Genomic DNA, 10,466 nt, shown 5'->3' on the forward strand with positions numbered 1-10,466 from the left:
GTAGCTGGTAGAAGTTTCTACAGTTCGTGATGACACAGGAGGAGGTCCCAGCACTGGCTCACTGGCCGGTGTGCGAGGTGAGACTGGAATATGTCCCACCTCATCCACGCTGCTCCCCAGCACCTCCAAGCTGCTTGCCCCTCAGAGTCCTCAACATTAATCACACTTCTGGGATAGGATTTAAATTAGTCTGTACATCTTTGGAAACTTCAGGCTTAGTCACTGGCTCCATAGCAAATGTAGGAATCTTGCAGAGCTAGGAGAATGTTATGTGTATCTTCACATTCCTATCACATGTTTAATGCCTAGTGGCACTCAGAAATACCTTTATTAAATTGCAATAACCTAGAGCCACAATAGCTACCTCTGTCTTCATCAAGTGCTGGCCATGAACTCTGAGCACATTTTATGCAACAAGCGTAGTGCTAGATACTTTGTACGTATTGTTTCAGATTATCCTTACAGCAATCTTGCAAAGTAGGTAATATAATCCCAAATTTGCAGGTAAGGAGGCTGAAGATCAGAGAAGTTATTGCCTAAGGAAACTGGCGGTGAAGATTCAAACTCAGATCTTTTCAGATTCTAAAGTCCTTGCTCCTTCCTACACCACTTCAGACCATGTCAAAACCGTAAAGTTTAAAACAATAAACATAATGGGACTATTTACGTTTAAGGATACTTATTTACAAATTGCCATTTGCCCATATGATAAACAATTCAATCACTTACTTAAAATGCATTAAATGCCTATAATAAGCTAGGCACTGGCAGTCCTTAAGAGCAGCTGAGAATTAACCTGAGTGTCAACACACCCTGAAAATAGTTAGAAAAAGTGAAAATGTCAAATTAGCTGGGGCATATAATATGCAAAACAAAACAGAAATTCAAAGTTCTCTGACTGATTACTTGGAAAGGCTACAGATATACTAACTACTATAAATTTTGCCCCAGAGTTGTTTATTGTCCTTTTGTCTAGTCTGAGTTGAAAACCCCACGAATTTTAAATCATTCCAAAAGATTCTCGAAATAAATTGGGACAAATTCACAGGCCAGATACCAAGGTAGATATTTCCCACCACATGAACTATGCTACACATAATTAAGCAAGCAAAAGATGTTTTTAAATTGTAGTACTGGTTAGTGGAAAATATGGGGACAAATCTCTTTTTTTAATCAATAAAAGGTAAAGAGCCTGGTTCTCTCCCTATATCCTTTGGGTAGCATAGTACAGTTTGTAAAAATGGAGGAAATCATAATAGCCATCTCGAAAGCTCAGGTTGATTAAATGTGGTAATGCATTGAAAAGTACTTTTGAAACTCTACTGTGTTGAGTACATGTTACTTATTATTAGATAGAAGTTTGATAATAGAAACAATTGTCTCTAGAGTTATGTTTATACTACAAGTGAGAGAAAAAGCAGAGTTCTACCTCATTTCAGAATGGAAAAAAACATAGGGCAAGAGATGGGGATGGAAATAAAACGTTTCTAAATGAAAAAGGGATAAGAATAGAACCAATAGAAGTTATTTCAAGTTTTCCTAAGAATGAGAGTAAATATATTTGGAACAATAGAACTGTGAAGTGCCTTTTTATAGGTGGCACTCTCTTTGACAGGATAGTAAAGATATTACCTGATTCCAAAGTTCAGAACCACTGAAACTCTCAATAGAAGAATCTGTGGAGGTAACGTCAAAGAGTCAAGACTTTCCGCTATGTTTGGTTGAAGTCCAAACTTTAATGTGATTTTAATCTCTTGCATGCCCAATGAGGAATTTAACTGAGGATAATACTGAAAAGAAATACCGGCTGAGAAACAAAAGAGGCCAAAACCCACAAATCTTGTGAGGCCACTCCTGACATGATTTTAAGTCAATAGACTGACTGGTTTTTAGCCAGGGCCTTTTCCAAGTACTCAGTCTTTCAGCTTGTAAATCATTGGAAATAGAATAAAATGCATCATCTTAAACTATAAGTGCATGTAGATAAAAAAAAAGACCAATGACATTGCAGAAATGATTTCTGGCTGAAAGGGTCTAATATTCTGGTGCCTTTCTCCTCATTTTTAGATGTGTATAAGGTTTGGCAGGACCTTAACCCTAAATTAAGTGCCTTAATAAAACCTCTGATAGAAAACAGTCTTGGACTGACTGTCAGCAAGATGCTTGTGGATTATCTTAAGTAGCAATTAGCAGCTGCCCAATGGATTCAATGACAAAAACCACTCAACCATCTCTTCCCCAACTCCGACTATTTAAGTAGACTAAGACTGAACAAAAGGAACAGCGCTTCTCCGGAGCTGAAGCATAGGAGGTAAGACCCAAACACCTGCTTTCAAGGCTACCACATTCAGTGTGCAGTTTGGGTACCACACCAAATCCTGGGTGGAGGAAGGGCGGGGGCTGAAATCCAGCCTGTATTACACTTTTCAAGCCCTGCACCCTGGAATGGGACTGCATCAGCCAGGAAGAAGATGAGCCTTCTTCAAATCAAAAGCCCGTGAGTCTGAAGGGCTGCAAGGCTAGCTGTCACAAAACCGTCATAAAGACTAGTGGACCCTACCTGGCTGACTCAGTAGTGAGTCCCTAAACGACTTAGGGAAAACCATGACTTTTCCATTTCCTCCAGAGTAAGCCTTTCACATTACCAAACTACAACTGCTTGACAATCCACACACTGACTACAGCCCATCTCCCACTGAAGGGTACCACTGAGGGTCTTTATCTCCAATGGGAAAAATATAAACAAACCAGTATGTAGCAAGGCCCCCGCCTGGGGCTTTAAGCAATGACATTCATACTCTCCTATACTTTCCTCACCATCTTGTTCTCCAACTCTAGCCCCAGTTGGATAGAAGCACCTAGAAGATGTTTCACAAGAGGGGATAAATCCCAAGGATCATTTTTCTTTTAACTTGAACTAGTGATATACTGCTTAAACTGCCATTTGATATTAGCATCTCTGACATGGCAAAGACAAAATTCAAGATTTTTTATTTGTTTAAACTAACACTAGCATAATGCTTAATAGGCACTAGGCATGGTTCTAAGTGCTTTCTTTGTGAGTACAAACTCATTAAATCCTCACCAGTTATTATTCACACTTTACATTTGTGAAAACTGAAGTTCACAGCTAGTAAAAAGCAGAACCAGAAATCAAGGTAGGCCATCTGGGCCCAGAGTCCATGCTCCCTAGATTGCCTTACTGTAGTTGCCACTGTATTTGCAACAAAACAGTCACCTCTGAAGAATATATTTTCCAATCCTTCCACGCTGTGAATAATGCCCTAGGTTAAAGTCTTTGGCAAATAAATGCTGTGGTCCTTGAAGCCAGATATAATACCTAAATTTTTAAAAAATAGTTAAAATATCTTATCAAAAGAGTATATTAGGATGCAACGTTCTCAACTTAAGTAAGCAAAGACCAGCTAAGAAGATTTGCTTCATATTCAACAGAAAACATAATTTCTGCAGAACATCCGAAATATTTTAAAGCAAGATGAAATGCTTGCCCTCAGATCCCCTCTTTCCGGGACCAAGGGATGCAAAAACCCCATATTCTTAATAATCATCTGACTTGTCACAGAAGGCATTCAGCACCTCTGCTCTTCAATTCTTTGTAAATTTAGGTTACAAAGTTTATGAAGAGAAAAATTTCAAATTGTGTTAAAAAACATAAGGGGCTGGGGAAGGGGCGTCTCTAACCAGGACTTCTCATGAAATTTCAGGATCATGAGCAGCTTGAAGAAGGAAACTAGAAGAAGGAAACTAGAAGAAGGAAACTAGAAGAAGGAAACTACTTCTCAGATGCATGTTCTCTTAACTTTTCTAAATGAAATTTCCAGGACAAAGGAACTTAGTAATCATAAACCAGTACTCAAAATGAAATTTGGGCTTCCCTGGTGGTCCAGTGGTTAAGACTCTGTGCTTCCACTGCAGGGGATGTGGGTTCCATCCCTGGTCAGGGAACTAAGATCCTGAATGCCGCATGGCATAGCCAAAAAAAAAAAATGAACTTCTAATTGTGATCAAAGATATACGTATGCATGAAGACATACATGTATATGTAAGTAGATATGTTTTATCCCGTTATTATCAGCTAACTTGAAGCATAATGCAGATTAAATCCAGTTTAGGATCAACTTTACAAAGTAACTAGAAATTACTAATTAATTAACTAACTTCTGGTTTTCCAAAATTGAGAAAGTGGATTTTAGCCTGATGGGTTAAAAACATAAGTGCTAGGTACTTGCTGAGAGCACATCTGGAATCACTTTATCTGGAACTGTTGTATAATGAGGTGCTAACATAGCCAACTATGGCCCGCCCCCCACCAAAACAAGTGTGTGTGTCCTGGACTTAACCCCTTTTCAGTAGCAAGTTCAAATTCCGGAACAGCTTGTCCAGGGATCATGTTGGCAGGAATGTGCTTGTCTTGGAAACCTGTGGACCAAAATATGCTCACCCTCAAGAAAAGCAGGTCCTGCAGATAACAGGGGCTGGTCAGTCAGTGTTCTCAGATGTCTCAGAACTTCTGGTTCTCACAGATTCTTATCCTCTTCCCAATACCAAGCCCATGTTCTCTTCAGCACTACTTGTAAAACAAAAGGCAATAAGCAAGAAGTGATAAAGAGTCCTAACAAAATATCAATCAGACCAAGATATTTGGGGAGAGGCAATTTTGGGAGGAGAAGGGCAATTTTTCACAATGGCAATGATGAAGCCTGTGAATGTACCATAGATCTAGATCTATGTACCATAGAATGTACCATAGGTTGTCAATTCACAAGTTTTCTGGTAGAAAGAGATTTATCTAACGGCTGAATAATACGATTTATTAATTCCCATGACATGACACTCTGAAGTGCATGAGGTCACGGGAGACCTGGGTTCTGCCACCAGTCTTGCTGCTAACCAGCAGTTCAACCAGCAGTAAGTCATCTTCCTGCCTGGGCTCAGCTGTTTCCCTCCATAAAATAAGACTAGGCAGATAATCTCTAAAATCCCTCCCAATTCAGAAGCTCTCCTAGATTCAAAGTTTTTTAATGAACCTCAAATACATTTGTGCATGTCTCTGTGTGTAAATATATGTGTATATAAATGTGTGTGTGCATGTATGTATACATGTGTACACACACACACACACACACACACACACACATACACACACGGGGAGAGAGAGAGAGAAAGAACCCAAACAACCTACTGAGAATTCAAGTAGGCATGAAAATCCAGAGGATCCTCTATACAGTCCAGGAACAATTATTTGATTGTCATCTCCTCCTCGTGCAGGCCATATGGGTGTTCACCCAGACAGGCCTTGAGTTCTCACCATTTATACCTTTCAGCTTCTCTCATTTCCTTCTCTCTTCTTAACCACCCTGACTCCAGAAGATGTATAGTATAGGGCAGAAAGTTGCAAAACTGTGAAACGATGGCATGCTTCTCCCTAAATTTTTTTATTCTAAGAAATATAGCTATTTTCACTTTAAAAAATGTTATTTATGTTAGCATTTTATGGGTTCATTCTTTTAATGAATTAAATGTTTTAATTTCTAATATGGTAAATATCAATAGAATAACCCACCTGAAGAAAACTCTTCGTGGTCCTCAATAATGTTTGAAAGTGTGTGCATTTGGGCTGGGGGGAGCAGTTCTAAGACCAGAAAGTTTGAGAACTCCTAGTGTAGTGGTTAAGATCACAAACTCCAGAGGCAGACTGTCTGAGGTCAAGTCCCACTTCTGATTTGTGTGACATTGAGAACAGTTGCTCAACATCTCTGTGCCTCAATTTCCTCGTCTATCAAATGGGGGTAATGATAACAGTGCTTACCTCATTACCTCGTCATGAGGCTTAAATGAGTTGATACATGCTGTATGTTATCCATCATTCTCTTTGGTGTCTTTCCCTTCCTCTTCTCCACTCCCCAGTTCATTCTCTTTAATTCTCATTCTCTCTCTCTCTCTCTCTCTCTCTCTAGCTCTCTCTCTCGCTCTCGCTCTCGCTCTCACTCTCGCTCTCCGGCCCTCGGTCTCCCCCCACCACCATTTTTACTTGTTTGGTTTTGCTTGGTTTGGTTTGATTTGCTCTGCTCTAACTACTGCTGCTCCTGCCCTAGGGCAGCAAGTAGCTGTGACTGGCACTGCTTCTCCAAGAGTTAAAGGCTTAGCTGCCGAGGCCTTCCCCAAGGACCACAACTACCACTTTCCTACCCCTGTGTGGGGCAGCCAGTTATCCTTTGAATTTGCCATTCACATACGCTCCATCAGCAAAAGACAACTGGAAAATCAAAGTAAGCAACGCTAAGTTTTTAAAAACACGCTATGTCAGATGAAGTAGAATGTAAAGTAGAAACTTTAGCCTCAGGAATAATCAATGAAACGGAAGGAAGTAGAGAGAAAATGCAGGCAATTACATTCATTCCTTAAAGGAAAAGGTGATATTTATGCAGACTCTTGCCAAATTTGAACTATTTTCTTTCACAGCCTTCCATCTCCTTTCTTAAATCTTTCTTCCACTTCCCAGAACGCCACCCCGCAACTCCCAGAACCTTCAAGCCATCAACTGGCCTCAACATTCTGATGAACTGATCAGATTCCGATCAGAGGCCGATCATGAGCACGTTCTGAGGCCCTTTAACCTTGGGGTGGGCGTCAGGGTTGAGTTTTATTAAGTATACAATCACAGTCCCTTGTTTCTGTATTAATTTTCTAATCTATAAAGTATTTTCACATAAATATTCCTTTAATTCTTGACAATCGGCATGTGATTATTCCTATTTTATAGTTCTGGAAACTGAGGCTCAGAGAAGTGAGGCCACAAAACTTTGAACTCACAGAACCGAAACTGGATTACAAATGAAATTGGAGAACTGTGAAAGACTCGGGGAGGGGGAGAGAGACTCGGCCAGGAGGGGCGGGGCCTGATGGAGAAAGGTGGAGCTAGGCTATTTTTGTTAGGGGGTTACCACTTAAGCAAATCTGCTTTACTGTGGAATTAACCTCTATTAATTCCCCAGGGTTTTTCACAGCGTCTTTATTGCCTCCACAACTCAAGCTATCCATTCTCTAAAAATTCCAAGATTTATTTATTTGTTTGTTTATTTATTTGACAAATTTTTTGTACAATGGCTACCTTGGCGATACTGTTCTAAGGAGGAGTTTAAGGAAGGTACACCCGTATGTTTTATTTTCGTGCTGCTTCAGAATAGTGTTTGTAAATTGAGAACTGTCCGTATGGCATGTGTGATGTCATTAAATATATATTCGGTCAGTCCAAAAGTATCTGGCATTTGTCCTTTACCAACATTACTGAGTATTTTAGTTTCTCAGTCATGCGAGCTTAAAATGCACAGCCGAATCTAATGAATGTCAAACTTGTGCAGTGACTCAAGTCGATTAAAGTATTTTTAAGCAGAAAAAAATTAAGAGTCACAAAGGATCAATTGGGGTGAATAGTCATGTTAGGGGAATACAAAGAGGAATCCTTTTGAACCATCCGTTCTTCTGAATATGTTTAAATGTGCATTAAATACAACTGTTAAGAAAAAAATGTTTATGTGAAATAACACATATCTGAAACAGGAATGTGTTGTTCTTTGTATGTAAAAGAACTGCTATGCAATCTGAAATATTTTTTAGTAATAGAAATATATTTAAGTTAATAGAACTATGCCCTTTTACCTATTTTTGGTAACCATCAGCTCTGTCCAATAGTACTTTCTGCAATAATGAAAATCTCTGCCCAATAGAGGAGCCACTCGTCACATGTGGCTGTTGAGCCCCTGAAATGTACCTAATGCTACCGAGTAACTAAATTTTTAATTTAATTTTAATCAATTTAAATTTAAATAGCCTCTTGTGGCTACTGGCTGTCTTAGAGAGTTATCAAGTTCCCCTCAGCTGTAATAAAAAAAATCCTATGATTCTATCATTCTAAAGACCCCAAATTGTGAGATCAGGATTAAGACCGTAGTTATTTATTAATTGGGTGCAGAAATAAAGTAAGCTAACCTGCCAAAATTTTTCAGAGGTTGTTTTTGCTCTTATTTAATAAACATCAAAAAACTATTATGTGCAAAATAAGAAGTTGGACAATGGGATATATACCCATACTCAAAATATATATCCCTGACCGGGTAGTTTATATCTAGTGGTAAAGAAAGAAAGAAAGATAGATAGAAAGATAGATAGATAGATAGATAGATAGATAGATAGATAGGAAGAAAGAGAAAGAAAACAAGGAAATATAAGAAAGGAGGAAAGTGGGAGGAGTTTGGACAGAGACTATGTCCCAGTGGGTACACTGGTCTCACAGTTTCTGTTAAATCCCAACTCAGTACATCCTAACAAGACAAGGCTGACCAGTAAACTCATCCTTTTAACTAGTATTGCTTGCTAAGCTCCTATTTTAGGACAAACAACTGTGCTGAGCTCTGGTGACACACTGCTGAGAAAGACAGAATGCCCTTCCGGAAACTTAAGAATCTTCTAGGAAGTAGAGTCAGGTGAGCAAGCAATGAGAATACAATGTACCACTGCAGGCATAGATTCTAGGTACCACAGGAGCACACAGAAGAGGCTTCTAACCCAGTCTTGGAGGCTCAGGGAAGGCTTCAAGAGCAGAAAAGAAGGTTCCAGGAAGAAAAAAAAAGAAAAAATCTGGAGTATCTTCCCTATTGAATCCACCTAATATTTATATTTCTTTGTGGAAATTTCCTTTTCATTGGGCATTATGTCATCGACCATTTCAAGGGTGTTCACTTCTTGAGTACATTTCAATCGATATATATTATTCAAACTGATGATTGAACAGCTTCATCATTTTCCTGGAGGGCTTACCATGTCCTAGGCACTCAAGGTATAGGTGGAGACGTTTCTCCTAAGGAAAATAAGTTCCCAGGTCAAATATTTCAATAATCTTCCATGCAAGAAAAATGTAATACTGCCCTGGAATGCATGGTTTCTTCTTAAGAGTTTCTTTTTTAAATTATGTGTGATTTTCTATCCAAACTAAATTTAGACATTTCTCCGAAATAAACTTCAGGAAGGCTAAATAAGTAAAAGGAAAAAAACCCCCAACGAAATGTAAATTTAATATTTCAATGCAATTATGCTTGTTAGTAGGGAATTTCTATAGCATTGTGACCACAACGTGGGATTCACCTCGGACAGTTTGGGTTCAAATTACAGTTCTTTCACTTACAAGCTGGAGGGGACTTGTTATCTAACTCGACTGTGCCTCAATTTCTGTATCTCTAAGGAATGAAGTTAAGCTGGATAACGGGACAATAACAGCTCCTACTTCACACAGTGGATGAATTAAATAATCGCACATTTATAAACAACTGAAAATAGTGCCCGCCCCAAGTACTACAAGGACATCAGCTATTCTTATTAATTACAATAATTCTAATTGCAGAAACCTACGAGAAAACAATACACACAGTTCTGGTGGGAAAGTTAAAACTGGTGTGGAAAAAAAGGGACATCCGGCAAGTCCCCAGTCTGTACTTTTGCCTCAAGGTGGGAGTGAGAGAAAAAAGCCCCCAGAACAGACTGTGAGGAAACCTGAAAAGAGCAAATCCATAACGCTGTCTTCCCAGGCAAAGCAGTCGGTAAACAGATCTTAACTTCCTAATTCGGGCTAGTATTTTTTTTTTTTAATTTGCTTCCAAGACTTTGATGGAGCGACTTGAGGAAAAGGAAACGGTCACAATTACTAGAAAGAACTTAAAAAAACACTGGAGATGAAGCAGTTGGAATACTTCTGGAACAAATGTTTCCTTATAAGAGCAGAGATAGGGGCGGGGTGTCTGTGTAATGTCTACTCAACGCGATAGAAGAATCAGAGGAAATCTTCGCCGATTTCGATTTCCAAAAGTCTTAACGGGGAACCATCTGGAACCTGCTGCACAACAAATCCCACGTTCACCGAATCCTCGAGGATTTCCTCGTAGGTCCGGGAGTTTCATCTGACAAATACCAGTGTCTCTGGGACTCCCCGGGCACAAGGGATGGGTCAAGGCCTCTCACCCTTTCGTCCCTCCCTCCGGTGCACGCTTTCACAGCCACAGTGCCCCACGGCAAGAGCCACGTACACAGGCACCGACAGCTGCCAACAGGGCGTGATCGCTTCCCAGACTGCAATCTCCCCAGCAGGGCATTCCCACGCGGCCAGGCGAGTCTGTGAAAACTCCGCAGGGCCTCGAGGCCCCCTGCGGCTTTCCTCAAAGGACCCCGAGAAGAGCCCTGATGTTTACAGCAGTGTAGGTTTTCCAGGTCGCCGGCGTGGGCTGGGCGCGCCCGGTGCGAGCCTGGCTGGCGTGCACTTGGCAGCCTCCCGGCTGACGGAGCCGGACCAAGGGGGCATTGGGGGGGCCGAGATAAAGGCTCGCGTCTCCGCACCACTAGGCTCCTCTCTCCTGGACTCCCCGGCCTCCCCCATCACTTCACTCTTCTCCTCCCCC

Source organism: Neophocaena asiaeorientalis, unplaced genomic scaffold (genome assembly GCF_003031525.2).
Source record: "Neophocaena asiaeorientalis asiaeorientalis breed wild unplaced genomic scaffold, Neophocaena_asiaeorientalis_V1.1 scaffold134, whole genome shotgun sequence".
Classification (NCBI taxonomy): domain Eukaryota; kingdom Metazoa; phylum Chordata; class Mammalia; order Artiodactyla; family Phocoenidae; genus Neophocaena; species Neophocaena asiaeorientalis.